The 18047-nt window shown below is 38.8% G+C and overlaps 1 long non-coding RNA gene across 1 annotated transcript in view; it reads left to right on the forward strand.

The window, feature by feature from the left end:
- The window catches only part of LOC309686276, a 30867-nt gene extending 14037 nt beyond the window's left edge, over positions 1-16830 (forward strand). Inside the window, exon 3 of the long non-coding RNA XR_014270526.1 lies at positions 16808-16830. This is a non-coding gene — a long non-coding RNA (uncharacterized lncRNA). The remainder of the gene's footprint in view (positions 1-16807) is intronic.
- The last annotated feature ends 1217 nt before the right edge of the window (positions 16831-18047 follow it).

Raw genomic sequence — 18047 nt, forward strand, 5'->3', positions numbered from 1 at the left:
TAAATGGAAGTAATTAGCCTTTAAACTTGCAAAACTCATTTATGTACTTAATCATAATCACACTGCCATGGGGCATGGGATTATATTTTACAGTTCCCTACCTAATTATTTGGATCCAGAATATAAAAAGTAAAATGCCTAAAACAATATAAATGATAAATGCTTATATAACTGCCTTTCATATTTTGACTGCTTTTAAGATACACTAATGTTTGGAACAGTTCAATGGCTTGTTCCTGCATTATTTATATTCTCTTTCCTACCAAATGAAGAAGGGATTGATGATTGCTGTGAAAGCTGTACTATTCCACTCTGAATCCTATTTTGGTGACAAAACATGAACTTTGTTAATATTTAAACAAGTAAGAAACTCCAAACCTGTAAAAAAAATGATGCATCACCTAGCCTTTATTAGGCAGACTAACCTCACATTTTTATCTTAAGTTTGAGCTTCTCCATGATTTTTCTTTTTATTTTTGTATTTTTGTCTGCTTTTTCACTCATTTCTCTAGCTATTATACATTTGCAGGTCAAATGTTGATCTACTCTGCCTCACTCTTTTAAGTGTTATTTACACTTTCCTGGACTTGTCTAAAACTATGTACACCATTTAGGGAAATTCTCATTATTAAATCCATTTTATTTTCTTAGTATGTTTTAGGCATTATTGATTAGGGGTGGCTTCTGCTGCTGGAGCTGTGGACCATAAAACTAGTTTCTAAATTTGGAAGTTCCAAATACTCTGTGACAGGTTTTTGTTTCCATTTGGTTGTTTTATCAGTAAGTTAATCAAGAAGTGTAACATAACTGTGCCATTGGTTATTTAACCTTATATAGGCTGTATATTTTTGTATACTTCAGTAAGTGTCATCAGTGTGCTTAAATTAAACCTAAAGAATGAATGTATGTGCAAATCCTGGTTGTTTATGCATAACCAACACAGACAGTTTTAATAAGCAATTAATTAGATTTTGTTCTAACTCTGCAGCAGGTCACAGCCAATCTTGCTTACCACCCCTCCAAGTGTTATTTGAACAAGTATAATTGATGTTGTAGTGCATTTCTTTACTCAAGCATTGACTGGGCAAAAGTATAAAACGGACTTGAGGTGGGTGTGGTAATACTTATCTTTATGGACACTTATCCTTGTCTTGGATACAACTTGGAGTCAAGGAGTTGAATAAATTTAAAGCTTTCTTATTCTGATGTATAAGACTGAAGATAAGAGACTGTTGCAGCCACCTGAAAGATGTTTTTGATTCATTGTTTAATAATATCTTTCCCTCAAATACCTTCTAAACATTTTAATTCATAAAAAGGGTATTGTGGCTCTTCGTTTAAAGATATTAAGAGCTTGAAATCTCTCCTCATAACGAAAACCAAGCTATGTTAGACACGAGGAAATCCACTTCCCACTTTCCTAGAGTAGTTAGAAAAGCAGTAAGCTTGAGTGACCATTGAGAACTATGTTTCACTAGTTCTCACAAAACCAGCCATAAAACAAAGGAATTTGCAGTCAGGCAGTCAAAACAAGACAGCTTTGGATAAATGGATAACCACTGAAATCAGAGGTCAAATGTGGCTGAGAAGAGATTTTTACAATCAAGATATGACACATGAAAACTGAAGAAAAATCAGAGAGTGAGGACACACTCTTCAAAGAACTTAAAATTTAATGTCTTCTCCAATGGGAAAAAAGTGAAATGTTTTCAAATCAAACTTACTATAAAATGTAGGTCTAAGGACTCTATGTTAATCGACATTGTTTTCCCTTACCTATGCAGGGGGAAGAACAGATAGAGTAGACACTGCGCTACTCTTCAGGGCCCCTAAGTAAGGTGTGTCACTTTGCTCCAGGAGCAAAAAGATGCCTGAAGGCTCAAGTCCAACAAAATTTCACCATCAGAGCACGAGAAACAGAGAAAAATGACAAGATCTGCTTTAGACTAAGGTGGATGTCTCTTCTTCCAGCTAAGGCAGTTCCATTGTATAAAGCAACTTAACTTTCTTTGAGTAGGTGCTGGAAATTATCCCTAAATATCTCTTGATCTCTGGAAGGCTTCAATAGAAAAGACAATACTTTTAGACTCAGTATGTTTAGGGCAGTGAGATCTCCAACTAATAGAAAGGGATGTATTTCTGCAAAAATGAATTGCACTTTTTTGGTCTACAATGTAAATAATATTAACATGGCTTTTAAAATATATCTATTAATTCCAGAATGCTTTATCCTTTGTGCCTAGCTGAAGACATTTATAATGTACTCAGAAACCTGATGGTGATTTCAGGGGAAAACACTGGTTTCTCATAGAGGGGGTGAAGAACCGATTATAATGAATGTGACTAAATTAAATTTGTCAATACTTACATAATCAGGGTGTTTTTCCCTGGGGTACATTTCACAATGGAGTCACTTTGTTCGTGAGAATGGACAGTTATTTGGTAAATCGTGCATGGTGGCATTAGGGAGGATTCTGTGGCTTAACCAATAGACTTGATGAGGATTTTTTTTCAACTTCTTGAGCTGTGGCAAGTAGGGACTTATATTTCCTGCTATTCCAAAATTCCAAGAAGACCTAGTCGGCCTTGGTCACTGTCTGTAGACACATGAGTTATTTAAGGCTAGCTTATCACATGACTAGATTTTTCCAGTTCCTGCTGCAAGTTTTGTCCCAAGAAGAGGTCTCAAGGGAGCTAACCCAGCATTTTTCATTCATAGAACGTCACCGCTGAAGTCTACCACTGCAGGAAAACATACAGTACTGAGCTAGGAATTAGTGACAGAAACAAGTATACCTAAGACTTCTTGTAGCAAGGCTTTCCTTCAGCACCATTTCCTCCATCATCAGTAAAAAGATAGGGTTAGAACAGACCACAGGAGGCCAAACAATTCATCCGCTTCCCCCTATATTCCCTTGTATGCAGATTTCAGCTGTATGTTTTATGCTAACAGATGACTGCCTGATCTGTTCTTCGATGTTTCCAGTACTGGTGATTCTACAGCATATTCTACTACCTGAATATCCTTACCATTTTTCTAGTATGCTGCCTAACTCTTCCTTGCTGTAGTTTACTTATTTGACTGTCTGCCATGGACATAGAGAACAGTTTATTCTGAGAATGTTAAGACTGAGGTTTTCTTCACTGCAATTTTTTTCCCTGAGCATATAGAGAAAAATGAACACATGAGCATGTGCACACATATGCATATATATAAATATATGTATAAATGAACCCACATAATTTAGTCTTTGGTCTGGTCATTCTTGCTTTTTTTCAGAAAGTCTCTATCTAGAGCAAAAATGTGATCAATACTAGACATTCTGTTCTCCCCAGAACTGGCAAGGAGAGAGTAGTAAGTTTCCTTTTCCTTCATAGATACATCCACACTGGGGATGTATCTATATGCAAGCATTGCTGAAGAGCTTTTCCCTGGGAATACCTGTGGGAGGGATCCCCAGCCCATCTCTCTGCATGTGCTGTCCATGAATCATCTCTGAGAGGGACAAAGTAGATAGAGTAGATACTCTTCTCGCTGAGTTGTTCTCTCAGTCGCTTCACTGAGAACAAAATTTTCCTCCTCTTGGAACCTGACCTGCATCCTAACTTCAGGTAGTACAGATTATTTTTTCCCTTCAGCTCTTGAGCTTTTAGTAGGAAGACTTCTTTTTATAAGCTTTGTTTCTTTTCCTCAGATTAAAGAACCTTTCAGCTTTTGTACAGTGAACTGCTGCTGTTTGCCCTTTTAGCTCCAAACATCATGTTTCTTGTGGAATATTGTAGCTGCAGTTCCTCCTGCCGTGGTGTGAAGCACATTGTGACTGCTTGACAACTTCAGACATGAACTGAGACTATTGGTGACATCTGAGGCATATCTTATGCAAACCCACAAAGTCTCCTGCTGGTCTAGGACAGTTAGAACTAGTCCTACTCTAATGGGTCATCATTGGAAGGAAGGAAAGATGGTGTCTTAGAATCAGAAATGTTCATTGTCCTCACCCCTTGGAAATCAGTTTCTTCCCCTTTGTACTGTGTTGGCAAATAGTAATTTAGAATTATTTTTCAGGAATCACTGCATATCACTAATATTACTGTTACCAATAGTGTGGTGCTCAGAAGTTTCAGGAGATGTCAAGTTTCTCAGAGGAGCTCCAAATTTCAGAAAAGACTCTAAATGGTGGAGGAAAAGGACTTGTTCAGTATTCACAGTGTTGAGATGCTGCACTTCATCCACATGTACACATGCTAAGTAGCATCTTTTTTAGATTTTGCAAAATCCTCCTCTCTGAGAGGAGACTGAACTTTTGGCTTCTACTTATTGCCTTCCAAATTTCAATATTATTCTATAACACCATATTCCTTTTTATATAAAACATATACAAAAAACATATAAAATTCAGGATCCTGAGAGACAATATATATTTTCTGTAAGATCACAAAGCTAACACAGCTATCTTGACTCTAGCACCTGGCTTAGTTATTGCAGAACTAGCTTGCAGTACTCACACAGTGCACAGCTTTGTGCATTGTAAATGCTCATATATTGCTAGAAAACAAGGGTAAGACTGTAGCAGCCTTGTGTGTGACACCTGCTGGGATTGCCAAGGTAGGTGATACCTGTGAGTTCCAATCTCTAGATGCATTTCCAATGTACCTCACACACATTAACTTTTTTGTACAGCTCCAGTGGTGGTGATGAAGGCTGTTGAGGAGGGCATGGTGCCACATTCCTCCTTAAATATTAGCCAGCACATATGGTAGAGTGATCACATAGCATATCCAGGGTACAGATTGCGTGTTATCCTGTATCTAGACTGGCTAATACATCTTACATTTGAGAGTACCTAAAAAAGTAGAAATAGCCACTGAAAAGGGAACAAAACCCTGCTCTCCCACACTCTTGAATGTGCAGCTTAATCACAAGGCTAAAGAATGTTGCTCACCTTTTCTGCTCTCTCTCAGCTCAGTGAATCAATTATTTCTGTATGCAAAGTAGGCAAGAGTGGCAGTGATCTTTTCCCCTGTGACTCTGTAGCCAAGTCTTTCTTCTGGAATGTATTGATTCGTTTATATTCCCTTCCCTTCAGCACAAGCAAAACTGAACTCGGTTTCTAATATTGGAGTGATTCACAGGAAGGAGGTCCCCTGCCCTCATTGTGATTTAAAGAAAAAAATAATCCTTGCTGTGCAATTTGTTATCTGTTGTTTTTTTGGTTTTTTTTTTTTTTCTTTTCTTTTCTTTTCCTATTTTTAACGAGTACATCCAGGGGAAAATTTTCAGACGTGACTTCCAAGTAGAATCATAGAATGGTTTAGGTTGGAAGGGACCTTAAAGATAATTTACTTCCAACCGCCCTGCCATGGGCAGGGACACGTCCCACTAGACCAGGTTGCTCAAAGCCCCATCCAGCCTGGCCTTGAACACTTCCAGGGGAACTTCCCTGGGCAATTTGTTCCAGTGCCTCACCACCCTCAGAGTGAAAAATTTCTTCGTAATATCTATTCTAAATCTACCCTCTTCTAAATTGAAGCCATTGCCCCTCATCCTATCGCTACATGCCCTTGTAAAAATTCCCTCTCCAGCTTTCCTGTAAGCCCCCTTTAGGTACTGGAAAACTGCAATAAGGTCTCCCCAGAGTCTTCTCTTCTCCAGGCTGAACAACCCAAACTCTCTCAGCCTGTCATAGGAGAGGTGTTCCAGCCCTCCTCTGGACCTGCTCAAAAGAGTCCATGTCCTTCTTGTGCTGAGGACTTCAAAGCTGATGATCCTCTGCTCCCAACCCTTCTATTATAATTTTTATTTTGAGGGTCTGAAAGGCTTTTTGGAGTTTTTGTTTTTGTTTGTTTTTTTTTTTTTTTATAGTAGAAATTAGTCTGTCTTTTTGGTCTTGTTTCCACTTGTTTATCACTTGTTCTGTGTGTTGCAATTTTAGTGGAGAAAAGCCTGTTTAAATACATAAGTTTCTCATCCATTTAATTTAAATGCAGTGAATGTTCTCAGGCCCTCCAGAAAGTCCTTTAAAAATGGATAATCATCAACTTTGACATTACTGATATTATATTTGTCGAAAAAACACAACTTTCTTAACACGTGCACATGACTCTTCTTCGTTTCATATCTGAAAGTGTAAGATAAATAAGGGCAAATCTATATTTGTTTTTTGCATGCCCTCTTTTAAGTTAGAGGGGAAAAAGAATCAATAGACTCTCCACTTGCTGAGATCTTCATTCTGCAAGTCTACTTCTACTCGTCAGGAACAAATGCTTGTTGCAATCTGAGGATAAATATGTGTTCATGACTGGTGCAAGTGAACTCTGTATTAAAATATTGACAGCAAATCACTGACCTGCTTAACTGTTAACAAAGGTAGTCTCAGTTTTGAGGAGTAGTGTCAAAAAGACTAGAAGAGAAGTCCAAATGTGAAGGTGAGAGGGTAGCCTTTTCAATAAGGACAGATGGAGGAAACATCTTGGCAGCCTACATAAAAATATTATTGTTCTGTCTAAACAAAAGACCTTCCTATCTAAATGCATGGTAAAAAAATAACATTTACTCAGGAGAGATCTTCATAGCTCCATCTCCTCTCTTTTTATCCTTTTTGAACTCTGATTTGTGTTCTTGAACACTTTTTGTGTTTAATCAAATTTTTGCATTTTACAGCTTGTCGATTTGGCCCCTTTAAAGAAATCATACCGAATTTAGACTGCAGAGTAAACTGTGTAATTGTAAGCTGATTTGATCATCTGTCTGATGGTATTGTATAGTTGCTTCAAAGAATACCTCTGTCTACAGAAATTTCAATCTAATCCCTGATTGAAGTTTACTGTTTTGCCTAAGAATATTTCTGAATCAAGTCTATAAATATGCAAGATACAATCAGTTTTTCCTTTTAACTGTAATATGTGACATAGTCTGCAAATTGCTCTTCATATTCTCAGGTGCACCTTAGCAAACCCATAAGACTTCATTTTTATTTAACTCCCTCATCAAAACCCTTGTTTGCTTTGATGGCATGGGAATCTAAAATGTTGGGGCTGCTGCTTCTATTTGACGTCAGAGCTCACCAAAACTGTGACTACACCTGTTTCACTGTGTTTCCTGACTTGTTTATTTTTGTTTCCCATCATAAGTCCTTCGCCATCTGAGACAAGGGTTTCTTTTTGTTCCATTTGTATCATGTCTGTCAGAGCGGGTTCATATTATAACTAATTATTATTAATGGTGAACAACAATCGTCAAATAATTTATGGTAATACCAGATTCCAGCAGCAGTGGCTGTTTATGATTGGCGCTCTGGGGTGTGAAGTCATTACATTTCAGATCCATATGACCATTCCTGGTTTCTGATGATAACCTCTAGCACGGCAATGAGGCACTCTGTTCCTCAAAATCTCTACTTCAGCTGCATTACATGTATCACCTTTGTGCTTTGTACTTGTACTAGGAGTACGATTTTGCAGGATGACATGACAGGCCTTTTTTGGCTTTGATGTTACCTTTTCTTAAAATGTCAAATTGCCTCTTGAACCTTTCCACCTGTTAAAGTGATTTATTCTCTTCAAAATCTTGTTTATCATTTCTTGAAAATCTTGGGTAGTTCCTCCATAGTAGTCTTTTCCCAGGTGGGAATCATCAAAATGATGTCTAAAAGAAACTACAAACAGAAACTGTACTGAAAATTTCCGGGTGAATGGCTGATATCAGCTAATTCTTTGACACAAAGCGGGCAGTCCTGCAGTAATATGTCACGCCTCCAATAACTTGTTCTTGAAAGTACTTCTGAGTGCATTAATGTTAAGAGTGTGTTTTATATCCTGCTGCAAGTATTGTGTCATAGAAACTGAAGATACACAAAAGGAAAAGAAGGACGTTTTGCTTGTATGTTGAATTACATTCACAGAACGGATGTTAAGGTTTGCAGCAGATCAGAAATGTTCTGAGACTTCCTTACTGCTTTGAAGGAAAAGGGCAGGCAAAGGTCAGATAACAGCTCTAGTTGATGTGGGTATGTGGATAACCATTTCAGAACAGCAACCTCCCGTTCTGCTGAATTACGGCACAAACCACAGTGTGACACTCCACCGCATCTCGCTGCAGAATGGAGGTACAAAGTGTTTCTATCTTTCATGCTTTTGCAATACAATGAATAAAAATTGTGGTCAAACAGATAGGTTTGGAGAAAGAATAATTGAAATTTATGATGCCTAGTCATTATCATAGCCATCAAAACAAAAATTACAATAAGTAAACTGTTCAAAGGAAAAACTCCTATGTACCATGTACCTTAAATTCACATTCAAGAGGCAGATGTGACAAGTTGCAGCGCAGGGAAAAGATCAGATCAGATATTTCATATTTGTACTGAGTCACAGACTGACATTTTCAGATAACTTTATATAAGGACTACATTTCTCACAGTTGTCTGTAAACCAGGTGTCATTTCCCAGGATTAGAATGATGTTTCCAGACCTGCAATGGATTCTTTTCTGTTCACTTCTTCCATATTTTTCCTGTGTTGACTTAATGCAATACAGTATCTGCTTTGCCAGAAAAGGTCATATTGCCTCTTCATTCTCAGAGTCTTTCTCCACTCTTCTTGCTGGATGCCTGATTATTTTTACTCAGTGTTTCTTTTGAGGTTGTTGCCACGCTCTCCTTGCAAAAGAGGTAGCCAAAAATTCCAGTCCTTAGGTAGTCTATTCTTTTAAATGGGCTTTTTAGCTCAATTATTCTCCAAGGTTAATTATTTCTGATGCATCTGAATTTTTAGATTTAGTGAAAGTAATCACGGATGTGATGAATTCATATAAAACAGTGTCTTTACAATGCTGCTGCTTACATTTCTGGTTTTGCATTTGAATTACAGCATTTAGCATTATATTTGAAGTCAGGCTCTGATGAAGTTCATGAGTAACTATAAGAGTAAATGGCCTTTTAGAAGCATACAGAAATGCAATGACTACCAGAACACTGCTTTCATCGATTAGCGTTCGTAAGTTGATGAGCAGCCTGAATAAATTCTCTCCTGCTCTCACAGCTTTTTCTTTCTCTGATGTTTAGCTTACCTCTTTCATAATATTTAAAGAATGATAATTCTGAGCTGTAACTGGGGCTTCTTAATCTTAGAAGCCTTCTTTTACTTACAAATTTATCACTGGCTTAGCTTTGGTGTGTGAATAAGTTTTTGGAAGGTCTGATGTTTGTAAATGAAAAAAAAAACACAACAGTCTCTGAACTTGTACTGGAAATTTGCTGATGTCGAATAAACTGTGTGAATATCCCCTTTCAAAATTTTTTTGAGATTTTGAAGTTCAATTTATAGTTTCAGAAAGGCCAAGTATGTAGGGAAAAGACATATGAGGGTCATTTGAAATATTGCTTTTATTTTTCAGGACAGTTTATTGCTTTTCTTTTTAAACACCTTTTATTTCCTAATACTCAGGTTTTGCTATTTACTTATTTTTATTTTTCAGCTGTCTTAAGAGAAAAGCAGACTTTATTTTTAAGTCTTTCACAAGGGCATTGAATTCTAATTATATGCTATTTATTCTTAATAGTTGGACATTCTGGAGGGAAGGCATTTTGATAGCAAGGCTTCCAGGAGACATGTATGCACTCCTGTCTCAGCTTCAGCATCCTGAGAGCAAATCAATATGTTTCTTCCCTACTGGCAGTTTATAATGTCTATCAATTTACAGTGCATAAGCTGCAAAATTTATTTTCTAAAACAAGAAAAAAAGCTATTTGAGACACCAAATTCTGTAAAAAAAAAAAAAAAATAATGCATTAGGTTACTTATTTAATGCTAGTGTGCTGTGTTACATGAACAAATTGAGTTACAGGACTCAAATTCATCAGTAGGCAGCTTTTACAGTAACTACTGATTCTTCTTTTTTTATAGATATATACTTTTATAAAGGATCAAAATGTCTAGAAAAGTTTTTGTGACCCAAAAGTTCTCTTTTTTAATATGTGCTCAATGGTCTTCAGTGTATATTCAGCATTTCTGAGAGATTCAGAAGGAATAGTATAATAACGAGTTAATATAATACTGAGTTCTTCTAGGGCGATGTAAGAAATAGCTGTCTCAATCAAACTCTTAAGACAATTCATCACAAGGGCACTGATTGACAGCAGTGACAGCAGTAGTTCCTGAACCAAGTCTCTTTTGGACTCACAAGTTGATTCTTTCTGGGCCATCTGGAAACAAACCTGAGCAATATGTCACCTTTGTGAGCCCAGATATTGCCTGGGCCCTGAGATGTCTGGGTTTGCCACATCACTGTTGACAGCCAACTGTTAAACAGGCACAGAGACAAAACTTCCTTCTTACCCGATGCCTGTCATCACTCTTTTTAATTTTTTTTTTTTTGAAAATTTTGGTTTTGAATTATTCTTGCTAAGAACTGCCAACCTCATGCTAGTGCTCACAAGAGCACTGGAAATTCATTTGCCCTCCCTCTGAAACATTGATAACATGAAGGTGTTGGTTGGGTGCTGACTAAAGAAAATAGCAGCTAGGTGACCTGTCAATAGGGGGGTGCTTCTCCTGGCTAATCATAATTGGCATAGATGTCTGCAATGGTCCATATTTCTCTACCTTTTAGTCTCTGGTCACAGAAAATGTCTGGTATCAGGGTTATATCAGAGGTAAAAAAAATTACTTTGGAAAGTAAGGTTCTCTTTTGGCATCTTTTCCTCAACTGAGTTCCTTACACCCAGATTGTCATCAGAGCTACGGCGTGCATCTGGAGCAAACTTGGCATGATTTTACCAAATTGGCAGAGTCACTGCTAATAAACAGACTATTTGTTTGGTTTGAATTTGTCCCTCGTCTGCCTCCATCCCTTGTGGTTCTTTGGAGAGAAAAAGTGACTTTTGGGTTGTTTTTTTTTTTTTGTTTGTTTGTTTGTTTTTTTTAAGCAGACTGTGATTGGCAGGGTTTTAGCCCCAGAGATACAGCTGATACGAATGCCTTGCCAAAAGCAATACATTTATGAAGCACCCAGCTTCAGAGCATTCAGGGTCTGAACACTTCCAATCCACCCCTCAAACTGGCTTTCAGTACAGCGTGCACTCCTTTGCCAGTTGGGTAGTTATTTATGAGCATTGTTATGCTGTGCATACAGCCTGCGGTCTTGAAGTTGTTCTGAGAATTGTGCTGATGACCTACATTGGAAGGCAATGTTTAATTCCAGATTTTTAAATGAGGCATGCAATTTATAAAATTTCTGAATAAAATTACATTCTGGATCAATGTGAGCAAGGAGATCAGTAAAGCTCCCATTTATCTCTTCCAACATGTTAAAAAAAAAGTGAGAATTAAAGGTTCAAAAGCCTGAGATTTATTATTTTCCGTGCCAACTGAAGGCTGTCTTCATGTTCAGTGTACAAAAGGCCATTTGGTTGTTACTGAAATTGCTGACTAAAATACCCAGAGCTGACACATTTGTCAGAAGACTGACAAGCATCTGATTCAATAAAGGTTTCCAGCCTTTTGTTTGACATTTTGGTGGTTGGTTATCATTGTGATGGGGATTGTTAGTGACTTATTTTCATCCTGTAGCTCATGCAGATATAACTTATTTTATAGCTCTGCCATCCTTAAAACCTAAAGCAACATTTTCTTCCTTTCCACGTGCACTTAGGTGAACTTTGTTTTTAGCAATAATACTGCTTTGAGAGAAAATATTTTTTAAAACCTGTAACCTCTCAACACTGCAGACCACCGTCACTGCAGCTAGATGAGAGCTAAATCTGCAGGTCATTTCCCAACATTTCATTTTTTTACTACCTTCATGTGACAGGACAAGTACTTCATAATTCCCACAGAATGCCCATGACAACCAAAAAGACATGTAAACCTCATACAAATATTTTCCCTCCTGTGGTAGGAAGCTAATCTTTGAGTTCCAACTGGTATGGACAGGTTTTAATATAGTAGCTAAATAAACATTTTTAAAGGGGTCTATTTCTTGATATAATACAGGAAGAATGCTGGGGATTGTAACAGGTTATCTTTGTCTTCTAATAAAAGATCAGATATGGATGAAGAGCATTATTGTGAAGTATTCTGAGCTATGTTAAATTAAGCCAGAAAGAATAAAACTGACCTCCTAGCCGCTTGTACTGCATTAGATGATCTTCTATACATTATTTGTTGGCAATCCTTTATGGTGTGAAGAATGCAGGAAAGGTAGTGTGGAGACCATAGTAAGCATCTCTCTCCAATTGTACAGCATGTTGCATGGACAACCTCGATAGTAGAAACCACTGTTCTGACTCTGAGTAATAGTATGGCCCCAGTTTTGACTTTGACCTGCAGCCTTCCTTGATTTATGCTCAAGCTCCATATTTCTGTCTCAGTGGAGATGATGGAGATAACCTTTCATGAGCGTGCCACATGCAATGGTCATATTCAGTTTTCTGAGCCATGTGCTAGGGGACTCTATCTTTTGGAGTGTGAGATTAAAATTTCTAATAGACTAATGGGACATTGGACAAGAATCACTGTGAACCTCCTTGCCCGTAAGTGAAGCCTTTCTGAAGCTGACCGTGCTTCCATGTCCTGCTTCCCATGGCCACAAAGACTAATGAGGGAACAAAAGGATGGTCATATTTCTTTATATTCAGCTGCTGCTACCTTTCCTCATGATCACAGCCGTTTCTGAGAGAAAAAAACAAGGAGACTAAATTTATGGACTGCAGGTGTCTGGAGACTTCGGGTAAGAATGTAAACTTTTGTGTTCCTTTGGTTTGCCCAGGCAACTACCAGGACCATCTGCTTACTGTGAATAAAAGATGGCGGCATCTGCTTCTATGTTCTGGGGAACGTGTCATATCAGTTTGGTCCTAGCTGAAATCAGCTTTCATGGTTAAGTGCAACACTGAGTTGCCTCTGGTAAACATGGTATGTCCTAGCTGTATTTGTTTAATTGCATGAGGGATATGCATTCCTAGGTGGAAGATTTACTCTTAAGAATCACCACTTTTAAGGTGAGGATTTATGGTGTTCTTTGTTATCTGAAAAAGGCATTCCGATGTTGCAGTGTGTCTTAGTCTCCAGTATGTGCTCACTCTTGTAGTTTCATCCGTTTGCAAAACCGCTAGTTTCCAGTGCCAGCCTCATCTCAGCTTTCACGTTGAGGAAAGCGGATGTAAGAGATTCGCTCACTCAGGGCCTCTTCTGGCAGTGTATTATCACCTGAGCCCTTGTTACCTTGCCAACATCGCTAAGAGCCTATCAGAGAGCTGTCACCCACCCCTTCCTTTACTCCTACTACTCCTACTCCTACTCCACCTCTTGGTTTACTTGTTACTTTCCTCTTCATTTCGTAACAGACTAGCTCACATAGGAAGTGTTGCTCTCCATTCTCTCTAAAGAGGAAAGAAAGATGATAATTCATCCTTGGCTAAAGGAAATAAAACTGCTGTATCTGTAAATTTAAGAAGGTCACTGGCTTTTTTTACTGATAGCCATTCAAGAAGGGACTGATTTTAGACATGTTGAACTTAACATATATTCCTCTGTCTGCAGGTGGGAGTGACACAGGGAGAAGTTATGAACCTGGGTGAATTGAGACCATTCCATTCAATGTTCAGGGTCTATTTAATTCTGAGTTTTTCCAACATATTTTCTGTCATAGCTGCACTTTGTTTCATCTGAGGTTAGCTGTTGTTACTGCACCTTGATTTTTGTTCAAAGAATAGGTTCTTTATTGTCTATAGAACACACTCAGTTCTTGGACACCAAACACTTCCAAGTTGGGTCTCCAAAATTTAGGCAAGCGTCTAGCATGTGTAGGACTTTCTGCCTTAAACTAGTTTCCTTAAACTAGCACTACAAGCTGGTTTATGATTTAGTCATCTCTCTATCCCCACTTTGTAATTTTAAGATATCTCAGGATGACACTGGTTCTGAAGAGAATGAAAATCCCACACGAACATTCGATTACAGAGCCTGACTTTGGATCTGCTTCTGAGGTTGTCATGTTTAATGGTGAAAATGCTGTTATGTTCCATGCTAACAAAGTGGTACAGGATTCCTGCTTTTCTTCAGATGCAGGAGAACGTCCTTTGCCAAAATGGGGATTTGAAATGAGTGACCTGGGACAGGGAACCCTCCTGTGATAAATACCAGGGAAAACGGTTAGGTTTTCAGATCTTTAAATCAGACGGTGTCAAAAGTCCCTCTCAGATGCATTACTGACACAAAGCCTGTGTCTTCCCTCCTCCTTTCCTGTCCAGAAGTAACTTTAGAGCCTGCCCCCACAACCTGGATCCATTCATTCAATTCAGTAAGGTGAGGCGTCCTTCTGTAAGCACCTTTACCTCATGGCATCAATATTGACTCTCCCTCATCAGTAGTACGCCTCTGCTGTTCCTATACAAGTGGAGCTTAGTGGCAAAATATAAAGTCTTACATTCCTCTCAATTTCTTTTCTCAGTTCAAACATGAGTACTCTCTAGAAGAAAATACTTGCTATCACTGAAGGATTCATCTTTCTGCTTGGCCAGAATTTCTCTGGCTTTTCTTTTAGACCATCACCCTCCAGGGCGTGCGTAACCTCTGCGTTCTCACACCAAGCACTCCTGAGCTCCTGTGAATGTTTCCATTCTGCAAGGACCTCAGAGGAAACCACAAACTCTCACAGGCCAGATTTTTGAATCTTGGTGGTTCGTTCACTGCTGCATTGTGTATCTGAAAGGGTAACTTCTGGTAGCTGTTATTTTTGTTTGCAAAGGGAGAGGAAGTAACCCGTATCCTTCTGCCACCCCTAAAAAACTTATTTCAGAGTTAATGCATTCCTACGTACCCCTGTCACCTCAAGACACATTTCAACTCCTGTAAGACTGAAGCCACACCTCCTACCTTTAGTTTTAAGAGAACTCTTTCTTCTTATGTTTATAGTGCTCGCTCCTTCAGATATCGGAAGGTCTTTTTGAATTAATAGCTCCCGGTCCAAAGGAAAATCCATTTTCACATAGTCAAAGCATTTTCTGCCTTGGCAGTACACTCCATTAGAGCTCAAGCTATGCCTGGGACCCCACTGAAACATGTTTTCCATCCCAGCGTTTGCTTAGTACAGTTCTGGGGCTGAAACCCAGTCTTTTAAGTTTTGCATTACTACAGAGTTATTCACTGTGGACATGCCTTGGTAGGATGATCCTTCAGTTACTGCCTGAATGAAGGACACCAAGACCCTGGTATCTGAGCCTGGAGTTCTTTTGAAGTAACCCTTCTGTGGAAATGGATGTGGGCAGTCACTGGAAGAAAAATGTAAGTTACATCTTGGTAACCAGAGTTTGCACATAAATGGAAAGCATATGTGCAAATGTTTTGAAGAACATACTTTGAAGTAACTTATCAAATATGGACAGTGTCAAGGAATTTCAACAACATAATGTGTGTATGCCTTGACAGAGTTGGAAAAAGTCCTAGGGCAACAGCTTCTGAATGCTGCTCAGGAGGGACATTTTGCATTTTTGTGCTTTGCTTGAATACATTCAGTCACAACCGCAGGAGCTGGGAGAAGGCAGATGTACGCCTCTGACAATTTCTAATGGGAAAATGGTTGCAGTTTCGTGAGTAACGGGGTTCTTTTGCATTTTTAAAAGAGTGACAGAAGTACTCCTTTCAGTCTCCGTTCCTGACTGGCGGTTTGTCTACTAGTACTCTCCCTCTGGATGGGTGTCTGGGCTGCTCTTTGCATTTCTTCAATTACCTCAGAAAGGGGACAGGTCTGATGAAGCGATGTGGTTCAGAAAATCAAAGTTCTGTTAGTAGCAACTGGAAAGTTTAAAAAATGTTTGAAAGAAGGCTGAATGTTTCAAGGTTAGTTAATAATATAATTTGTAAATCATAAAATTGTATTATAAAAGTTAAATGAATATGTCTTATTTTGCTATAATTTGCAAAGTCTCTGGTTTCCAGAGCTCTATGACATGTTTTTTATTCCTAATCAGCATCGCGCACTATCAAAATGTCTTACAAGTTTTATAATTACATGTAGACATTTAGAAAAATGTCTAGTGGCTATAATTTGTGGTAGAGTTAAAACTGCTATATTGTATTGCAGCTTTACCTTAGTCATCCTGTTACTGACCAGACTACAAAATTAATGTTGGAACAAGGATTCATTTTTAATTAAATCTTTATGGTGACCTTTGAGTCCACTTGAGTCAGAGGTGGATGAAACTTTCTGTGTATGTTTTGAACTGTGAGTGTGTAGGGAAAAGTATGTCTTTGGAAAGCTTTCAGAGAGGACCCCACTACCCAATCAGTTTCCCCAGGAGCTGTAACAGGTCCCCGGCAACCAGGAGACAGTGGGACTAAATGGAGATTTGAATAAAAACAATGTCTTTAATATGAAACTTTCCTGCTTCAGGAAATGTTGGCAGGTATAGGCTTGTCTGATTTTGAACATACCATAGACTGGTTTCTGTCAAGATCCCCCTTAAGACAGCACTGCTGGGGGTACATACAGTTAACCTAGAGCTTGTTGAGACTGTAACATGAGAGGATCTGTAGGAAGTGTTATTTATGTGAAACTCCAACCGAAGTTGCAACAGTGGTCTTGCTTTGTGATGGAATTAATTTTATACACTCAGTCCTTAAGGGGTTGCTTAGCTTTGTCTACTACCCTCTATTTGCTGTTGTTATAGACACCACTCGCTTTTGCTTATAGCATGTCTGGATGAAAATCTATTAAATAAAAGCTTGAAGCAGACACTTCTTGTATTTGTGCCCATCTGTTCAGCTGACCTGATGCCCTTTAAGAAGTGTGACTTCACCATGTGTTTCAGACAGACATATTTTCTAGCCAAGACAGACTTCAGAAAAGTCCGCAAAACACAAGGAACAGAAGCTTCCACAAGAACCTTCTGTGTGAAAACAGCACCAGTCTGGGACCATGACACAACAAATTGTGTCTCTCAGTGAGTATGACTGTGCCAAAGATACTGTGTTTTTAATGTGTCCTTTCTATGGGCTTATCTCTGAGCTTGGGATGAAGTTCACGATGAGGCCAAGATATAGAGAACAACGCTGGCCTCCTTTATAGACACTGGAATTTTTGCTAATGACCATTTCTGTTCTTGGAGTTCAGATTGAAGTTTTGCTGTGTGTTCTGTCCTACTGGAAAGAAAACAGCTTCTCTTTCCTCTTGCTTGTCCTTGGTAGGAAGAGGGTTGCTTTTTGCTACAAGAAAGACACAGAAGTGCTGCACCTTGTCCAGAGAACAGCAACGAAGGTGGTAAGGGATCTGGAGAATAAGTCTTATGAGGAGCGGCTGAGGGAACTGGGGTTGTTCAGCCTGGAGAAAAGGAGGCTGAGGGGAGACCTTATTGCTCTCTACAACTACCTGAAAGGAGGTTGTAGCGAGGTAGGGGTCGGTCTCTTCTTGCTAGTAACAAGCAAGAGGAAATGGCCTCCAATTACGCCAGGGGAGGTTTATATTGGCTATTAGGAAAAAGTTCTTCACAGAAAGGGTTGTTAAGCATTGGGATAGGCTTCCCTGGGAAGTGGTGGAGTCACCATCCCTGGAGCTATTTAAAAGGTGGGTGGATGTGGTGCTTAGGGACATGGTTTAGTGGTGGTTTTGGCAGTGTTAGGTTGATGGTTCGACTTGATGTTCTCCAAGGTCCCTTCCAACCTAGACAATTCTAGGATTCTATGTCTTGGAAATGGTTAGCATCAAGCATCTAAGCCTTACATCAATTTCCTTGTCCATCACCTTCTGAGGTGGGGCTTTTTTGTCTGTTTAAGATGATGGAGCTATCTTCAGCTCAAATATTTTCTTTTGTTGTTGTTGGTTCTCTTTATTTCTGATATAACTCCTTCTCAGGATGTGTCTTGGAGCTTTGCCTATGGCAAAGAACTTGGGCTGGTGTGACATCTGACTCTTTGCAGCTGATACAGTGGTAAGTGATCTTTCTTTTCTTGAATTAACCTAGATCCTAGCTCCCTATAAATTCTCTACTCAAAGCTTGGTTATGTCTGCCACTGATTTAGTTTCCTGTCTCTTTGGGTTTATATTAACCATTA

This window comes from Vanellus vanellus (genome assembly GCF_965231255.1).
Source record: "Vanellus vanellus genome assembly, chromosome: 2".
Taxonomy (NCBI): Eukaryota; Metazoa; Chordata; class Aves; order Charadriiformes; family Charadriidae; genus Vanellus; species Vanellus vanellus.